This window comes from Megalopta genalis, chromosome 6 (genome assembly GCF_051020955.1).
Source record: "Megalopta genalis isolate 19385.01 chromosome 6, iyMegGena1_principal, whole genome shotgun sequence".
NCBI classification, from domain to species: Eukaryota; Metazoa; Arthropoda; class Insecta; order Hymenoptera; family Halictidae; genus Megalopta; species Megalopta genalis.
Window position 1 is genome coordinate 9,101,893 of NC_135018.1, and position 18,339 is coordinate 9,120,231.

General features: G+C 40.5%; 1 protein-coding gene across 6 annotated transcripts in view; it reads right to left on the minus strand.

Moving 5' to 3' along the window:
• Synd (protein kinase C and casein kinase substrate in neurons protein Synd) overlaps nt 1–18,339 on the minus strand; it is a 62,733-nt gene that overhangs the window by 26,612 nt on the left and 17,782 nt on the right. Inside the window, exon 1 of one of the 6 annotated variants that reach the window (XM_076522850.1) lies at nt 3,928–4,232. The exons of the other annotated variants lie outside the window; for them this stretch is intronic. The gene's annotated coding sequence lies outside the window, so the exon portion shown is untranslated. Of the gene's footprint in view, nt 1–3,927; nt 4,233–18,339 lie in introns of those variants that run through there. 6 annotated transcript variants of the gene reach the window in all.

The following is an 18,339-nucleotide window of genomic DNA, read 5'->3' on the forward strand; positions in this document are numbered from 1 at the left end:
CAACATGGCAGTCGACATGTTAATTTCCGTGCACATGCATGTCCTCCCGTATGTAAAAGTTTCTGTTCGAATCGATCTTGAAAGTTTATGAAAGTGGTAAGAATCGTAGAGAATGCCGACGACCTTGAGATTATAGCGAAGATGGCCTCGAGAAGCATACGCTATTTTGCAAATAATTTGAATAACTCCAAACGATACCAGCAATTGCGCTCCGAATCGTAAGGGTATCGAATCTAAGCAGCTGTTTCAATCCATAAATCCCGGAATTTCTATACAACGTTTACATTATTGGTGTCGATAAAAAGTAATGAGATTGATTGTGAAAGTTTTCAAAAGTAAAAAGAACAAAAAAGAGATTCGAAAGAATGTCGACGACCTTGAAGGTATGGTCAAGACGACCTCAGGGAGGAGTTCGCTCCGCGAATCGATGAACACGAAGATAAGCGGCTAGGCCAACAAACTTAAGTAACTGTAAATAATTGCACTAATCTGGCAAGAGCACGATCTAACAGTTTAAGTCGCCGTTTCCGAAGGTGCGTTAGCTCCGCAACAATTTTAATAAGCGTTGCGTAAGATTCAAGCGTGCCAATTAACTCTTTGACTACGGCGTACTTTCGTATAAAACCACCAATACAAAAAAAAGCGAAATAGATAAATCAGTCGTTGTGACTGGCTATCGCATGAAGATAATCGTAAAGAAAGAAATTCGGTATTGATAATAAATAACAAATTTAAATTAACGTGCTTAAAATAATGACAAGTTGGTGCAACAGCGAAGGTATTGCAGTCCATAATATGTAGAGGGCATATACATATATACGTCTTTCGTAGTCGAAAGGTTAAACCCTCGAACTAAGGATTACCGGGTAATTTTGGCCCAACTGTGATCGACTACGACCATGCAAACAAGACGATTTATAATATTTAACAACAGGTTTATTTGACACATGATGTTCACCACGTATGAACATCGCATGTCAAAATTATAATGAAGAACGATAAATAATGTATGCTCATTCGTCAAAAGATTTAAGCAGTGCTTAAAAATAAAAGAAATAATAGCAAAGACTTATACATGTCGAGCCCAGATGACTCCGCTGCCGCCAAGTCCCATCGCGAAATTGACGAGCAAAGAACTGTCGAAGCCAATGAACTTAAATAACTGTAATTAGCAGCACTGATCTGCTAAGAGCACAAACGGATAGTTTAGAGATCGTTGCGCAAGTTTTAAGCGTTTCAAGCCAATGAATCGCTGAAAAATTGTCGAGCAAAGAGTGGACGTAGCTCTGTTGTGATAAACTCGGCTGGATTAGATTCGAACGTACTCAGAAGAAGATTGAGGAGATGAAAGGATAATACCGGCGTTCAATGGAACACAGGGACAAAGCTCGGCAAATGAAAGTTTCCTCGGCGAAGAGGGCGAAGACGAAGATGTAGTAGTCGCAATAGCGGTAGTAGTAGTGGTAGTAGGAGGAGAAGATCAATGCGGCTGTAATTTTCCTATAATTAAACATCCCGAGTCGTTTCTTTTCCGTCCTTAAAATGGAAGAAGCCGGAGGTTTTCGCAAATGCATGACCGACCGAGAAAAAGAAGCAGGGAAAGGAAAGATGAAAAGAAAAACGTGCCGGAAGGACTCGAGCCTTGAATCATGAAACTTGTCGACGTTGGTGCGCGCGAGTAATTATAAGGAATGTTTTAAATAATACCCAGCCTCGGTAATTACAATGAAATTCGCATTTTCTAAAACCGTCTGCGGCGGTAATGATAGTGCAGTCCCTCAGACCCGATTCTAACTCGCAATCAGGTTCTGGTCAGGCGGAGGGAGCGCGAGCGAGAAAAATAACATGGAAAATGGATGAAGTCAGTTTCCTCGGGGGGTACAGTTAATTCCGAACGGTCGGGAAGCATGTTAGTGGTTTACTATAGTTCAACGGCGAAAGAAATGCGTACCGGGTACCGGCGACCATGGCTGCGCGCGTACGGCATTTAAAATGCCGCCGCGTCGCGTCGCGTCGGCGTAATAGCTCGCGGTCGTTTAGCTTTGTTTTAGAAGAGATACTAATTATGCGGCTAATTAATGCGAGCGCGCGCGATGCCTTCGCGCTATCAGATTTAATCGCGAGGTCCGCTTCGATGCTGGCAACGGCAACTACCATTATCCATTAACATGGCCGCGTAATAATTATCGCGTTAGGACTCAATGTGTGTACTTCACCGAGGGAGAACTCGCGGTCCCTTGGCTAGCAGGTCGTCTAGTCGATTATTAAAGACAGAGACTGAATGCCGGGAGATAATAAATAAATAACGCGACGCCGCCGGTTAGGCGAATCGGGCGAACGATCGGAGTGGTTGAACGACCGAGTTTCGTGCACGGGGTGCTCGACGCCGACCGTCAAGGTTAGCTCGCTAAAAACTTAATGGATCGTTAAATTAATGAGACGATTAGACAATGAAGACACCCGCGTCTAATTTCATACTTAATCTAGAAGAGTTAATGATCTATTAATTTTTCGTGCATCTCGACTTTACGGCCCCGAACGCGAAATGTACAGTTGGAGGTTGGAATGAGTCCGAGGTGCTGCTGTACATTAGACGTTACGATCGTCTCTCGACGGGGCCGTTTCCCAGTGCAGTGATTTTATATAAATGCTGCGAGAATCGAACGGGTTAACACGTTTTGTGCGGGTCACAGATCAAACTTTGCTTGCACGCCTAGCAGCGAGAAAATCAATGAAGTTACCCCGAAATTTCACTTTTTAGAAAATATATACTATTTTCTCTCTCTCTCAAAACTAACAATAAGATTTTGATAACAAGTACATAACGGGGATTTTTCGGATTTCATAGGGGTTTTCCTTTCAGTTGTATAACAAAATTTATGAAAGTAAATTTTTAAAAAGGTAACAATATCTGTGTAATGCGTTAATTATCAACGTTCATATTCAACGTAAATACATTTTTATATGTACATGCTGTTTGTTATTTGCATTTCTTTAATGAGAGACTTTCATTTTGTAGTTTGGTTTTTGCTGCGCGACGCGGTGTTTTCACGGATCGAGTTTCGCCGCATTTTTATGAATGAAAATTGCAAGCTTCGCTTCCTGCTCGCATGTAGTAAAAGTATAACTTTGCGGAGACATTGTCCGTTGGAACAATGAAACCCTTTGACTCTCCCGGACAATGGATTCGAACATGACTCGGTAGACATTTTCACTCGGAGGCCTCGGAGGTTGCACTAAACGCTTAAAAACAGTCACAGATTTCACATGCGCGTCGTCAATGCTGCAACGCAATGTCTTAATTACACCGTATCGGAACAATCTTGTTCGACAAAAACGTTTCACTTTTTCAGAACGAGCAGCAATCGAAGAGACGCGGAAGTAAACAATTGTCTTCCGAAGCGGCTGTAGCTCGAACGACCAGAAACTTCAACAAACCCTAACATCGTTTCACTTCCTTATCAGTCCACAATACTATTTATCCGCAAGAATAACGAAATTCCATTCAACGTCGGATGTGTAAAATCTCCCTGCGAACGTACGACACGTTCCACAAACTCGCGGCAACGCTGATTTCCTTGAATTTTCACCAGAAAACCTCGTCTAGCCAGCCGTGATGCCGACGGAAACGAGAGGAGAACGGTCGGGTGTATACACGAAATATCCAGGAACATCCACAGCATCGAACTCTCCGAATTTTCAGCAGGAACGACTCGGATTCGGAACTATTACGACGGAGCTTGGAAGATCGGGGCAGCGATACGTTAAAATCGATGGAGCATGACCATCCCCGATTAAAACGATCCGACTCACGGAAATGGATACCTGTTACATGTTACATCCGCGCGGCGAACCACGCAGCACCCACCGCGCACATAATCGCCGCGCGCCGGGTGAAGTCACAAGGTGGTAACACAGGCTCTTTACCTTGGCGAGGTGACATGGTTGAGTAACGACCCTCGTGGAACGGAATGCTTCTTAATTCACGGAAAGAAGAGAGAAGGAGAGAAGGAGAGAGAGAGAGAGAGAGAGAGAGAGAGAGAGAGAGGGAGAGAGACCCGATATCGTTGCCGGCAGCACTGAATCACGCGCCGTAGTTTCGGCTCGATGGAAAAAGGTAGACGCGAACAGGCGGCCACGGGATTTATAAATAACGATGGCCGGCTATGGACGCGCTCGACGAAACTCGCGTTGCGTTCCCTATCCACACGCTGCGGCAGCCGAAGCTCGACTGACATGGACAATGGACACGAGACACGAGTGCATGAGACACAACGTTCCCGCTCCGGCTCCCGGGTGCTCGGGGGTCAAACTCGATGGGAAAAGCGTCGTCCGCGATTCGAGTGATTACGCGCTGCCAGAAAGGATAAACAATCGCCAGGGACTTTAATAACAGAGGCTGTCCGTCGGCGCGCGTTTTCGTTGACGGTGCGCCACGGTCTTCGCGCGTAGCCAAACCTCGGTTATCCGTATCGATAATGGAGTAGTTTTACTGGTCGCAGCGCGTTTACTATCATAGAACTCCACACGAGAGAACTCATCATCCACCTCCAACTTTTACACTCGGTTTTATACAGTTCTTACGAAATTCTTCGCCTTTGCGACGTCTCACGTACACTTTACCATCCGAATCAAATGGATCGAATTTGATTAAATTAATCGAATAAAGGGAATTATGGACAGAGATACGTGTACTTAGATATTGTGCAAGATATTATATTGCTTCCATTTGCTGATCCAGGAAACTGGATCTACCAAACAGACAATGGTCCAAAGCACTCTGCAAAAGTTGTGAAAACATTTTTATAGATGGCAATAGTATTCGTGTAATTAAGAATTCTGACAGTTGTGCACTTGTGTAGAAGAAGCATGAAATTCGATACCGGATAACAGGCGTAGAAGATATATCGAATCTATGCTGCGAAGATGTGCTGCAGTCATTAAAAACGAAGGTTTACATATGAAATATTAATGTATTATAATTTTGAGACAAAGAAATTATACAAAAATATGGATATTTCTGATGTGTACGTAAATATGTGTCCGCGAGAAATGTAACACTTAAATATAAAAACATAAAAAACTTTACAATTATTGTAAATTAAGAAAAACTGTTTCGTTGCTTATTAACACTATGCCGTCCGGTGGCATCACGCCGGTGCCATGCAAAAACTGTCTGTTGTATGCCGGTGGTACCACTTTGGTGCCATTTTAAAAAACTGAAATAACATTTGAACTATATTTCTTGGGTGTTAAAAGGCAGCAAACTAACTATAACATTGTGCTTATTTAACTAAGAATTAAGTACGAAAATTCTTGGATGACGTATCTTAATTTTAGGAATTTATATTACCGCCATCTTCGAAATTTTTTTTAAAATCTAAAATTTCCAATCTATTATACCGGCGTCAAACAAAAGAATCATATTTAAGATCTGCGAACGGCATAGTGTTAATATGCGTTCTAATCTTGCGAAAAATATAGATGACATTCGTTTATTTGTCCATTCTATTTATATGGAATCAATAATATTTCATTATGTTAACTGTACGTATGTCCGCCACCGTATTTCTCGATACACCGTATTGTCGAATTTATTATACTTATACCCTTATTTTCGTTTGTCTATCTTGTCGTTGAGTTGATTCGTTTATTCGGTACGTTTTTACGAACAGAAACTGCATAACACGTTGAGTCATTTTGTTATCTATTAAGTATGCCTTTTTTTAGGATCTGCGAGGTGTAACAGCAATCGTTATAGTAAATGTTGTCTACAAACAAGATGTTCTAATTTGATGCGTGTTATTATTCGAATTAGATCTGGTATCAAGTTGAATCGACTGGCGTTCCCAAGCTCGCGACAAAAAGTTGGCACGATTCTCGTAGAAACCACGCGGCGCGATAAAAAGACTGGCAGATAAAAATGCGAAGGTTCTGCATAACGATTATGCAAATGCGTTCGCGTTACACTGACAACGGTGTCATTGAAATATCGTGGATTTCAAGCCTGGTTCATTGGATTCTGACGCGTCGACGCAACGGATGGGTTTGGAGTTATCGAGGTGTCGGTGTTTACTCGTGTTTCCCATATTTTTCACTTTCCCGTAAGAACGACGGCACGTACCGCCGGTCTCGGAGAACCGCAGCTGCGCAATTATTCCAAAACAATCAACTCCTAACCATGGAGATGACGAATCCGCGTACCTTCGTCAGGAGTCGCGAGTCGCGTCACGCGCGGAACCAAAATGGCGATGGCGATGGCTGAAGGTTACTCCATGGTTTGACCGTTAATCGATGGAGAACAGTAGAGCTTACGTAACCGCGACTCACTCGTCGTAAAAACTTCTTTATTTGTGGCGCTAATTATGCCGGCGCGGCGCGGCGCGGCGCGGAACCGCGTTCGCACGCGAGCATGTACGATGCGCTCGAAATGCACGGACGAATTGGTCAGGTCTGATGGCTGTTCGAACACGATTTCGTTGTTTAAGCGACTCTTTAAAATTTACTTCGGTTACAAAATTAGTTCGCGAATTGTTTGCCAAATATATTGAAACGATTGCAAGAGCGATGCGAAGAATTATGTCTAAATAAACGAAATGTTGATTTTGCAATTTGGAAAAATTATAAGAATTGTATAGATAACAAATGACGTCATTGGTTAAGCTTACCAAGACGTTTCGACATCGGGCACGAAGCAGTTAGGTCGAGTTAAGAGTAAACGTAAATAATAGCGTTCAATTTCGCTGACAATGGGTATTGAAAGAAAGCACGATTTGCGTAACAGCTCGCGGGGAATACAACTGAAGCTCGATCAAACCGGAGTCGTATGTAAGTTGCATACGCGTCACGGATGCTATAATACGGGTCGTGTTGGTCAGTTTATCCGAAGCCAAGTAAATTCGTTACCATAAGCTATTAGGAAGCTTGTTTAACGGAAAGGTTATCCACCATCTTTCTGCTTCGAATCACGACGAAACTCTTCCGGCTCGCGAAACATTGATCCATATGCATCCTCAGCGTGTACGATGCTCCTGGATCGAAACAACTCCACTATCGAGAGAAACTCGAAAGCTTTTCTACCGTGCGTTTATCTCTGGACTGTGTACTTTTATGCAATTTATAGGAAGGTTCGGTAGATCGAATATCAAATGAGAAAAACAATTTCATAATTTCACGACTTTCGAACGATTTCTGATTTTTTCTTTTACAGTTCCTGATATTACAAAACTATTTCTAAGAGAAATTTTTAGGTATACTTCCTTATATTGAGGTATATATTATAATATAAGTCATGCGAAGGTTAAATAACTCCGGTATTGGCATTGTTATAAAACAATCTACATTTGTCACGTTTTGGGCTCTAGTGTTAATGCAAACAATTTTCATTTTGCATCCATGTCAATCCGCAGTCCGTTTATTTGAAAATAAGAGAAACAATATACATACACAGTAAATTCTCTCCAATTGTCCCTCAGCTTGTAAACAGAAATTGACAATTTGGAAAGAGAGGGCACGATTATTCGAGCCTCGCGGCTTGTTTTAATAGCAGCCGATTGTCAACATCTATAAAACACGAGCCTCGAGACACGAATAATCGTATTTCCTCTTTCCAAATTCTCCGTTTCTGTTTACAGCTGAAGGACAGTTGGAGAGAATTTACCGTATGTAAGTATCGGTGTGATAACCGCTAACAAGTAATTTTATGCGTTGACCATTTCGAACAACGCTGCACAAGTCAGTCGATGATAAGGTTGTTACGTTTCCTTCTTCCTTGAGCTATTTAAAGCATCGAACCGTTTTTTTCACGCGAGCGGAGATCCAAATAATTGTGCCTATAAAATTGATTATTTTGGTTGCCGGTGTTACGTGGTAACGACACGGACGCCACTCAAATGAGATTAATTGTAACAAGTGAAATCGATTTGATTATTTAAGAATCTATTGCTTCCTCGTTCCTACGGAGAGAGAGAGAGAGAGAGAGAGAGAGAGAGAGAGAGAGAGAGAGAGAGAGAGAGAGAGAGAGAGAGAGAGAGAGAGAGAGAGAGAGCCGCGTTCGCTGTTCCCTGTATTTCCACCGAACGGTAAACACTGCCCGCGGACCGTATTCCTTGTCTCTATTGATTAAGTCACCGATGCAGCGCGCAAAGGGTGTTGGCTTCCTCGTCGGGCAGAGCTTGATGGGTCGAGAGGCCGTATTTGTGTTCAATCCTGTTATAAATCGGACGATGATAATATTCTACGTGTGGAAGGATGACCGCTTATGCACAGTCGCTTCGCATAGGTCTCGCGCATCTGTCGGTTAACGAACTCCTCTACATACCTACCAGAACCGTACGACGGATACTCGAAAATCGTGAGCGTGCTGAACAACTCGCGATCAGTCCTCAAACAGACCGTCGTGAAATGAACGAGAAAACAATTCCAACGGAAAATTCGAGCTCGATCCTGGAAATTTCTACCGACTTTTTACTCTTTAATCGTAATTTTGTTGCGCTGGCTTTCTGAATTATACAATTGCAATGCTTCTTCGGTGCGAAGATTCTTTTCTGCATTGGAGATAAAAATTGTGTAAGTGAATTGTAAGTAATGTAAGTTCCATAAAAACGTTTTTCTTCTTTTAACAATCGTAATCAATTGAAAATAATGTAACATTATTCTTGAATTCTTCTAATGTCATTTCAGTTTTGTATTCGACTGTACACATTTTTATCATAAATGCATAAAATCCGCAGATCTACTTACGACTGTTCGTTCTTTCATCCTTTTGCAGTATTCTTAAGTTGGATAGTTTCTATACTAGTACTAATAGTATTCGTTCAATTACAGTACGTAGTTACAAAATTCCTTCATACACGTTTTAAGGAAGATGCAGAAATTTTGCGTAAACTTTCGGGTAGCATTAACACGGAACGCGTTACAATTCTCTGTGCCCCGATTTTCATTAGCACGTTGTAAAATAATTGCGAATACGATGTCTTTCGAAATTCTTTTGGGAAACTCAACTTTCCGGCGACGAACTCCAACACATCAACGCTATTTCAAGAAACGCTTTTTTGCGAAAGATCTTCCCGCGACAATTTCGCAGTCCATGAAAATAGTATTTTTTAACAGAGTTAAGCCAACGAATTTCCTAATACCAACTAGATAGAAATGACACTTTAGCGATAAAGGATGTTGAGGTGTCTTCGAGCGACCTTGCTTGCACATATCGCACACACACACCTACACCGTCGCATAATTTTTCCACTCTCGTACGCCTCGCAGAGTTTAACGACAAGTCTTGCTTAATAGATTCTAAACGAAATTGGTCGTCAAGTTTATTAAAAAAAAGAAATGTGTTCTTCACGTATGATTAGACTGTGGACTGTGTCTTTACATAAAATAAAAATTGTCTTCATCAATTGTTGGAGGTAGTAATTTTAATAATTTTACATTAACCCCTTGCAGTATACCATTATCTTCACAATTACAACGATTTGTTTTTCGATCGTAATAATTTCATATGAGCGAAACAAAAAATGATATTTACAGTATGCCTACATATACTTCAGCGTTTAAATATTATTAATGACAATCTATTAATGACAATAGAACAGAATTTTATCTCGACTTAAACGAAACGGAATAACATTCATACATAACAGGTCGTTATTAGAAACTACGATCACGAGTCAAAATCGTCGAAGTACGTCACAAAGGATTAATACAATAATATTATCGAACTGTTTAAATGTCTTTGCTGTATTCTCATATAAAATCCGCAGTCTATATATATATGACTGACGCGACGTGCCACCCAACCAGACGGAACAGTTTGAACCTTAATTGGACAATATAAGAAGTTAAGGCATCTTCGAGCTCGCTCGCCAAGCTGGTATTTCGCAGCGGAACAATTTTTTTGCGAATTTTTCAATTGCTCCGACAAGAAGATGTGGCAGTTTGATCGAACGATGTCTCGAAAAAAATTGTGGTTTCGGTTGGAACGACGACATGGTCGCGGTTCCCTAGCCCTGGTTCCATCGATTGAACAGAAGCTAACTGTTCCGCTGGAACTGGTCGGCAGGCTTCCCGCTCCAGATACGGCGCGCAATTCCATCGTATGTATAATTTATTTTCGGCGTTTATTGTTTCGCGGAAGCTGAGCCGTTCCCTGATTGACCATTCAAGAGGTGGACGCTAAAGAGGACCCTCCTCTGCTGCTCTCGCTACGCTCCGCGCCCCGCGAACCTTCCTATAGAGCACAATAGAGCACAAACTCTATAGAGTATAGACCATAGGTAATGCCATGCAAACTGTCTGATCGGCTTAATGAGGATGTACTCCGTCTGAATGACGAGTGCGAATTATGCGGTCGCGCGCGAATTCTACCGATGAACGACATAAACGCTGATATTAATATCGCGCGCGTTGCTACGCGGAGACGCCCGTTTCTTTTGTCGGGAAATGCTCGTTGCCGGTCGTGATGCGTACCGCGCGAAATATCTAATCGATCCGATCATCGGATCTGTTCCCGCGATAAATCCGCCGCTCGTTTATCGCCAGATCGTGGAATATCGATTAGGTCGTTATGCACCGTTTTTCTGGGAATCGCGTCGCTGTTCGCCAAACAACGTTACATCTAGTGCAATCTAGGGTGCATCATTAGGTCGGAGTCGCACGAGTATCGAAAAAGCGGACATCGATCATCTTTTCTTGTTTTTCCAGTTAAAAACGAGGACATATTTTCCTTGATTTCCGTTAGCAAAAGAAGGAAAGACATCGATTTGTCTGACGCCCGTGTGACTCTGGCCTTATTGTGTGCGAATTTTTCAACAAGTTGAACAGTTTTTTTTCACCTATATCGCACTTCTTAAAACATTGTAATTATATGTCGGTGTCTTTTATACGATTACGAACTTTTTCATAAGTGAAATATGTAAACAACACGAAATACTTAACAGGATATACGTAAGAGTTTTCGAGCGAGTTACTATGCCCTTAAGAAGATGAAAAAAATTAATTAACGTGTTAGGAAGTTACTGAGCCTTTTCTAGTTACTGCGTGTCAATTGCTGCGATCAGTTCTAGGTAAATAATTCTATAACAAAAATGTAAAAACATGAACTATTCCGTATTAAATTATTTTTTTAGCATCATTTATTATTTATTATTATTATATTATCAGCGTGCACGATTTGGCGGGATTCTTTTGAACAAGTTCGAAGCACGTGTTCCTGATGCTTTTTCGGACAGCTGTTTTTTTAGCAAACGTATTTACTTTTGAGAGAGTGATCTCTGAGATTATATTACCAGTCGCGTGGGATCATGTTTAATCAAATTCGATTCAGGTGATTCTAAATATTTTGCGATTAATTGCCGCCGCCGCGCATCTGTGGCGTCCACGAAATCATAATTGTCTTTATAGCGAAATTAATTTTATAGCAGTTGTCGTTTGGAGTGATCGTTTGTAGCATAATAATCGAGGAAATAGTGGCGTTCGATAAGATACTTCGGCGATCAAAATTAATAACGAAACGAATTATAGTAGCGAAGGTGTACCTAATGGTCCTAAAAATCGTCGGTGGACTGTCGATGTTCGTGCGAGCTCGTATTTTTCAGGATCAATCGATGGAGCGTAGAAGATAATTAATTTAATCACACATACGCACACAGACAATTAAAGCGCACAATCTAATCTTGAAAGCTGGTGTCTACTGCTGAGCAACAATTCACTTGGAATGTTCGACGTATGCAGAGACCAGAAAAACTGGAACAAGAGATCAATTAGAAAGGCTCCAGGAATAAACCCGTGAAATCTTTATCGGCCATAAAAATGTCTCTCCTTGCCCGAAGCTAGAGAATTTCTTCGAGAAGAAATCGAGACATAAAGCCGTCTGAATAATACATTATAGCACGACGTACATTAAAGCCTCACTCGCGAGGAGAATCAATTGAAAAGCCCCATTGAAAAGGCCGACAGCAGATTCGGAAAACTTAACGGACCTCATGAATGGAAACCAGTGTCTTTCGGATCGAGTGACCAAACCGTATGAATCATCGATGACTGTAGGGACAGTTATGTCACTTGGTCCCGACGTGCGTGCGTTCTGCATCATACGAATACTCTACCTCTAGTGAAGAAAGTATAAACTAATTTCATACGTAATATCAAGAGAAACATTTTGTTGAATATACGAAACTACTCGTCATTTAGCTAATGTTACTTATTAACATTCCCAATATTACTTACTGATGTCACTTCAATATCATCTGATAATTACGTCGGATCCTATAATATCAAGTCTAGGTCAATAATAATAATAATAATAATTGAAACGTGTGCAATCTGTCCCCACGATAAAGTTCGTATACTACTTAAAATCTCAGTGTACTTATGTGATAAATAAAGCCTATAAAATATAATTTTATAAAACGTTTTAAAAGCATAATTCTGCAAATTTATTAATAATTTTTTAAAAAATGCACGAAGAGTGTTGTCTACAAATGCCACCTAATTTTTGTGCACTACTATATTATCAGCTGGAACAACTGTGTTTAGAAAATTTTTTAAGATCTCGGTGAATTGCAAGCATTGCATCAGGAAAGACTAAAAAAAAGAATAAACCAATTTATATATGTAAACCGTATAAAATAAACAAACGAGTTTTTCAGATATAAAATCTTGTTTTTACCGCGTTTCACGTGCGTCGCGTCGCCGTACATATTACAAGTTACGTAAGACGAGATGTAACGTCTTCTTATTTTCCAGGGTTGCTTTTAACGGTACGGAGGAAAGGTGATTAACGAACGAAAAGATAAAAATAACTGGATTAAATTGCCGGGCGTGACGCGAGCAGCGTCTACGGACTTAATTACGTTCATAAAGCTTTTAGACGGGTCGTTGATGCTAACTCACAGTTAGCCGGACGATTTTATCGCCCTTCAGGCTTCGAAGTGTCCCTTCGCCGCGGTCCTAGTAGCGAGTGTTACAACTACAACACATCTTCCGGCAGTTGGAGAGATTCTTCTACAATGCCGGCGTTGCCAAGAATAACCGTGGACGTCACGGCGATGATACAGCTATTCGTTTATATCCGTGATGTTAACAAACAGCATAATGCGATCCTCTCGACATTGCCGAGACCAGTCGACGCTTTCAAATACTGTCGCCCGTTTCTCTCCCCCATTGTTCGCGAGGAAATTCTTCGATCGTAAAATCTACGATAACATTTAATTATTACTTTTCCATGTGTTCCGCGAACGACATTATGTCGCGTTAGCTTGGCTTTATGACGCGATTAAAAGTCGTCGGCCGAGAAAATGAATCCGCCATTATACAAGTATCTCACACCTTGCTCCGCGGACGATAAATCGGCAATTGAATCGAATATAAATTAACGATCGACCTTTCTTTTGTATTATGTTCTAAATAAGACACCGTAGAATCTCGATTAACCGAACTGGATTTTCCTCGTTCTTTGTTACTTAGATGTTTGATTATTTCAAGGAATAACGACGAATACTTATAGAAGGACCCCTCGATTAAACCTCGATCTATCATATTATATCGTAGCATTAATAATTTATTGAAAATAAAAAGAAATTAACTATTAACTTTGAATTCGGACAATCGAAGTTCTATTGTAATAATCTTCGAAATAATTTTATATTGTCCTTCAACGAACGAACACGATAGCTCTATAACTTTCGTGGTTAATGGGTCGATTAAAGTTTTATTATCGCGAATGATATGATTCGGACGGGCCGGGGCGGGCCGGGTCAGCCAGCCTCCAAGACGAGAAGCACTAAAGTTTTTACGTCGCGTTTATCGCGGCATTTCGAGATGATCTTTCCGTGTACGACTACCTTGTTGTTTTTGTATATTATTCAAAGGCCCCCGGTGCACCTTTTGACCATTCCTCTCTTTCAGCTATGCATATCACTCTGGCCTATGTCTCTCTATCCATCGAGAAATACAACCGCATTGTTTACGGAGTATCCCGAATATTCCGCGGTGTATTCCAGGCGAGAGAACTGGATCATCCGTTCGGAATACCGAGATTGGAATCTGAAAATCGGAGCTGGCATCAGCTGATATCTACAGGCCAAACTTCTCATGCCATGGACATTACATAATCGATTCAGCAGCGGCTCCTGCATTTGCATCTGGATTACCAGAACGTTTCGAGCGTTTCGAGCGCTGCGCAGACCCCGGCGATTCTTGTTCCGCGGGTATAATTGCTCGCCTTTCGGCCATAAACTGCTTGGATCAACGTTGTTCCATTTAATTTGGTTCCGGTCGGCCGAGTCCGGCAAACCCGGTCGCCATAATCACGCGGAATCTCGTTATTCTGTTTCATTTCGGTCGTTTAGATCGTTCTGTTTTCCGCGATGTTTAAACTCTCACCGCGCTTAAAATTCTCTTTCTCTCCAACGACGAGCCTCGACCTTCCAACCTTTCGAAGAAAAAAATTAACACTAGAACAACCGACCGCTAAAAATAATTTGTTTGCATTACCGTTTTAGAGATGGGATAGAAGAAAAAGGGGATTTAAATTTTCGTTGTAGGTTCGGACAAAAGAGTTAAAAAACGAGTGTCTTTCAATCTTTTTCTGTCATTCCAAGTACTTACTGTAATGGCAAAGAATTTATTGTATTAGCAAAATTAAAAAAAGAAAGAAGAAGATATTTTAGTTATTGTCTGGTAGACTAGACCCACCATTATCTAAAAAAAAATTCATGGCATTTAGTTCGGTTTCGAAAAAAGATATTGCGTTTTAAAAACTGTACGAACATTTTTATGAGCCGCTGTATATGTAGACCTAGGTGCTCTAAAAATTTCAGAAAAGAAAAGGAAGCACGAACATCTGCTTTGCGATAAATGCAGGATTTTGTCTGCATTTTTCAATGTTCCCCGTCACAGCGACAACGTTCTATTGCGTCGGATGCCGTCAGTGACCGATTTCGAACACGAAAGCTTGCGAATAATGAAAACCTATCAGGGACAGGGACACATCGCGCATTGTGCGGGATGTTGTCAATGCAGCTGTGCCATGTGTCGCACCACGTGTTATTGATTTTCGTTGCTCCACTAATTACCACAGGCTCGCTAATTATTTACAGCGATCTATATTCAATGTTTATGGCGATGCTAATATGACCCACGACGTCGAATTAGTACCAAACACGTCGAACGAGGAGCGCGGAATGAGAAGTGTTTTGGCAGCACGCGGTAACGTCGAAGATGATAACCAGTCTGCGAATCTTTATAGGGAATAAAAACAGTCTGTCTCGATTGTAAGTAACAGACGATGAAAGTAAATTTCATTCTTGTCTTAATCATCTTAATCAGAAGAGAATATGTTAATAACGTTGATACTTTTTTAAATTCATTTAATCTATTTACAGTTTGAAAGGTGACTCACGCATAAAATCCGCAGTTTAATGATAGCACTGTTCAATACGGCTTTTTGTTGCAATGTCCAATGGACGATTCTTGTAGAGCGTCACTTTTCAAACACGAGTCCGAGAACGAAATTGCTATATCGCCCGCAGCTTTCGAAAAATTCGAATCTTTGTAAAGATGTTCAATTTTTAATAGAAATCAGATACATGTATTACGTGAAAATTAAAAATTTGGGAAAGTCTAATTGATCTGGAAAGATAGAGGAGAGATCCCTGAATATGTCAGTATCGATATTTATAATATTTCATGCTTTCAAGTACTATTAAACGATCGACAAAGTTTAAAAGTCCGACGGAGAATGTATTTTCTACGTAATACATTTGCATTAGTTCACTTGGTGTTTCTCTTGAGTCTTCGTATACAAGGTGGGTCGGAATTCGTAGTACAACCGAGAAGGGATGATTCTATGTGAAAAAATAAGAAAAAATTTGGTATAATATTTTGTTATCCGGGGTTTCGTTTTCGAGAAGATCGATTTTAAAGTTTCTTTATCTTTTGTAAAGGACTTAGTTGTCGTCTAGTCTTCTACCGCAGTTGCAACAATCGAGACAAAGTGGAACAGACGCAAAAAATACAAGATGCAAGAGCGTTGACTTATCCCTACAACATTAACTACAGATTCTTCTGATTAACTTTTCATTGGATTATGCAGCAAACGCGCTGTACTATACACATAATTTTTATATTTACGATGTATCATATGATATCTTACGCTTACATTAACGTATAACATTAAGAACCCGAAACAAGAAAATCAATCAAAATTAGGAAACAAGAAAATGAAACAAGTGGCAAGGGGAATCAGTCGTCCGCTCCACCTAGGCTCTTCCAATTTTCAGACTTTTCATTATTATTGGCTAAGTTACGCGCTAAGCAAGAGACGATTAGCCTGTTGGTCTTCTCGTTTACCGATAGAAGTAAGTTTCGGGAGGTCATAGAAAAGTTTGAACTACAAGCTTGCAGGTCTCAGGCGGAGCCTGTTTCTATCGTTGTCAATGTTTGTAGACACTATCTTGAACGGAGGCAACTGCGGTGGAAGAATATATGACAATTAAATCCTTCACAAAAATCCTAGACAAACATACTTTAAAGCCGATTTTCTCGAAAACGGAGCCACGGATAGAAAATGTTATACCAAGTTTGTTCCTTATTTTTTTTCACGTAGAATCACCCCTTGCTCGGTTGTACTACGAATTCCACCCTACTCTGTATTATTTTTAAGGAACCGCAATTTAAAGAGGAAGAAAGCAGATTCTGCTGAGAGCCAAATGTGTTCATGATAATATTTGATATAACAAAATTATTGGAGAGCTCCGCCCGAGCAAGTTGTAGTTGGAAATAATAAATGAGAAAGAAGCAAATATATTTGCGTGTTTACGGAAAGTTGTTTACCTGAGACGAAAACTGACCACTGCATCCGATTCTGCAAACATTTCTGAAGAAGAGGCTATCGAGGGAAAGCGCCGAAGCGTACGATTTTATATGTATAAAATTTGTTGGACGGTGTATGATTACTTTGCGAAGACGAGGAAAATATTTGCAAACGATTCCAGTCGTATTGGCAGCGGAAAGCGGCAGGCCGCAAGCGGAAAGCGGAAAGTATGCAGATTTCTCGACGAAAATGAGGGGAGCGCGACTATGCAATGCGTTCGCACGATAGAAACGCAATCTAGATTCGAGCGAACTATCGCACTCGTACGCGGCTGGAATGTCAGACCGCTTAGAAAGGCGTCAATGAATCGAATCAGGGTGAACGCACTCCGTGCTGATTTTCAGGTCGAAAGTCATGGTCATTCTCGGTAGAAAAGGAACGCGGCCTTAAACTAAAAACTAGTCGTTTCGATTAGTCTCTGCACAGAGCAACGTGCCTCCGAACGAGATAATGAAACCGCCTTGAGATTTCTATCGCAATTTCACCAACTTCTTAACTGGCGATTTCAATAGAATCAACCCGACTTGACATCGCTAAAAGTGCAGCCGCGGTTCTTCACAGCACCCCTGACATTTGTTTTAACAGCCGTTTAACCTGGCTGAAGGTTGAACGCTAAAGGTTGAAGGCTATGTCAAATGCTACGCGGTGCTGTATGCAATTCTGTTCTGAGTAGATCATTGATTTATTCAACAGCTGAGCGTTACTTCAACTTATGGTATAGGCAATACGATTCAAATTCATCCAATTTCTCTCGTTTCGATCGATTTACCATCACGTACACGTGACAGAGCAAGTCGTTACAATATTTGTTATTAACATTAGGTAGATTATTGATTTATTCAACAATTGGATGTTCTGATTCAATACTGAGACGTTTAAAAAAGAAGAAAATATAATTTGAAGATATTTTACTATTTCATACCAAATTGTATTATCTGAATAATGCAATACAGACATATCTTTAAATGTATAAGCCAAAACAAAAAGGTTCAACAAAAAATCACTAAGAAAATAAAACTTTAAATGCCTTTTTCTTTAAACTTCATTGTTTAGACATATCTCAGCATTGAATAAATTCAAATTAATATATTCCTGTTTTTCCTTCACGGCAAATGCATCTCGTTTGTTCATCAGTTTGATCAGTTTATTATTACCAGACTGCGGATGTTTATGCAAAATAAGAATTTTCAAAGCCGATTGTAAGAAACAGAGATTAAATAAAAATAAATCGTTTCTTTTAATAATTTCGATAAGTTTAAGGTAGAAAATTATTGAATTCTTTATAAATCAAATCCGCAGTCTAATTATAATATTACGTTCGCTCGCGATAGAGCAACCAAACAGAATATAATTTGTTACCCTTTCAAAAGTTTTGTGACGTGATCGAGAAAGAATTTCCAAAGCGAAAGTTCTGCGCAAGAATGACGTATCTGCGAGCTGTTAATTGCCGAAAGCCTCCCGAT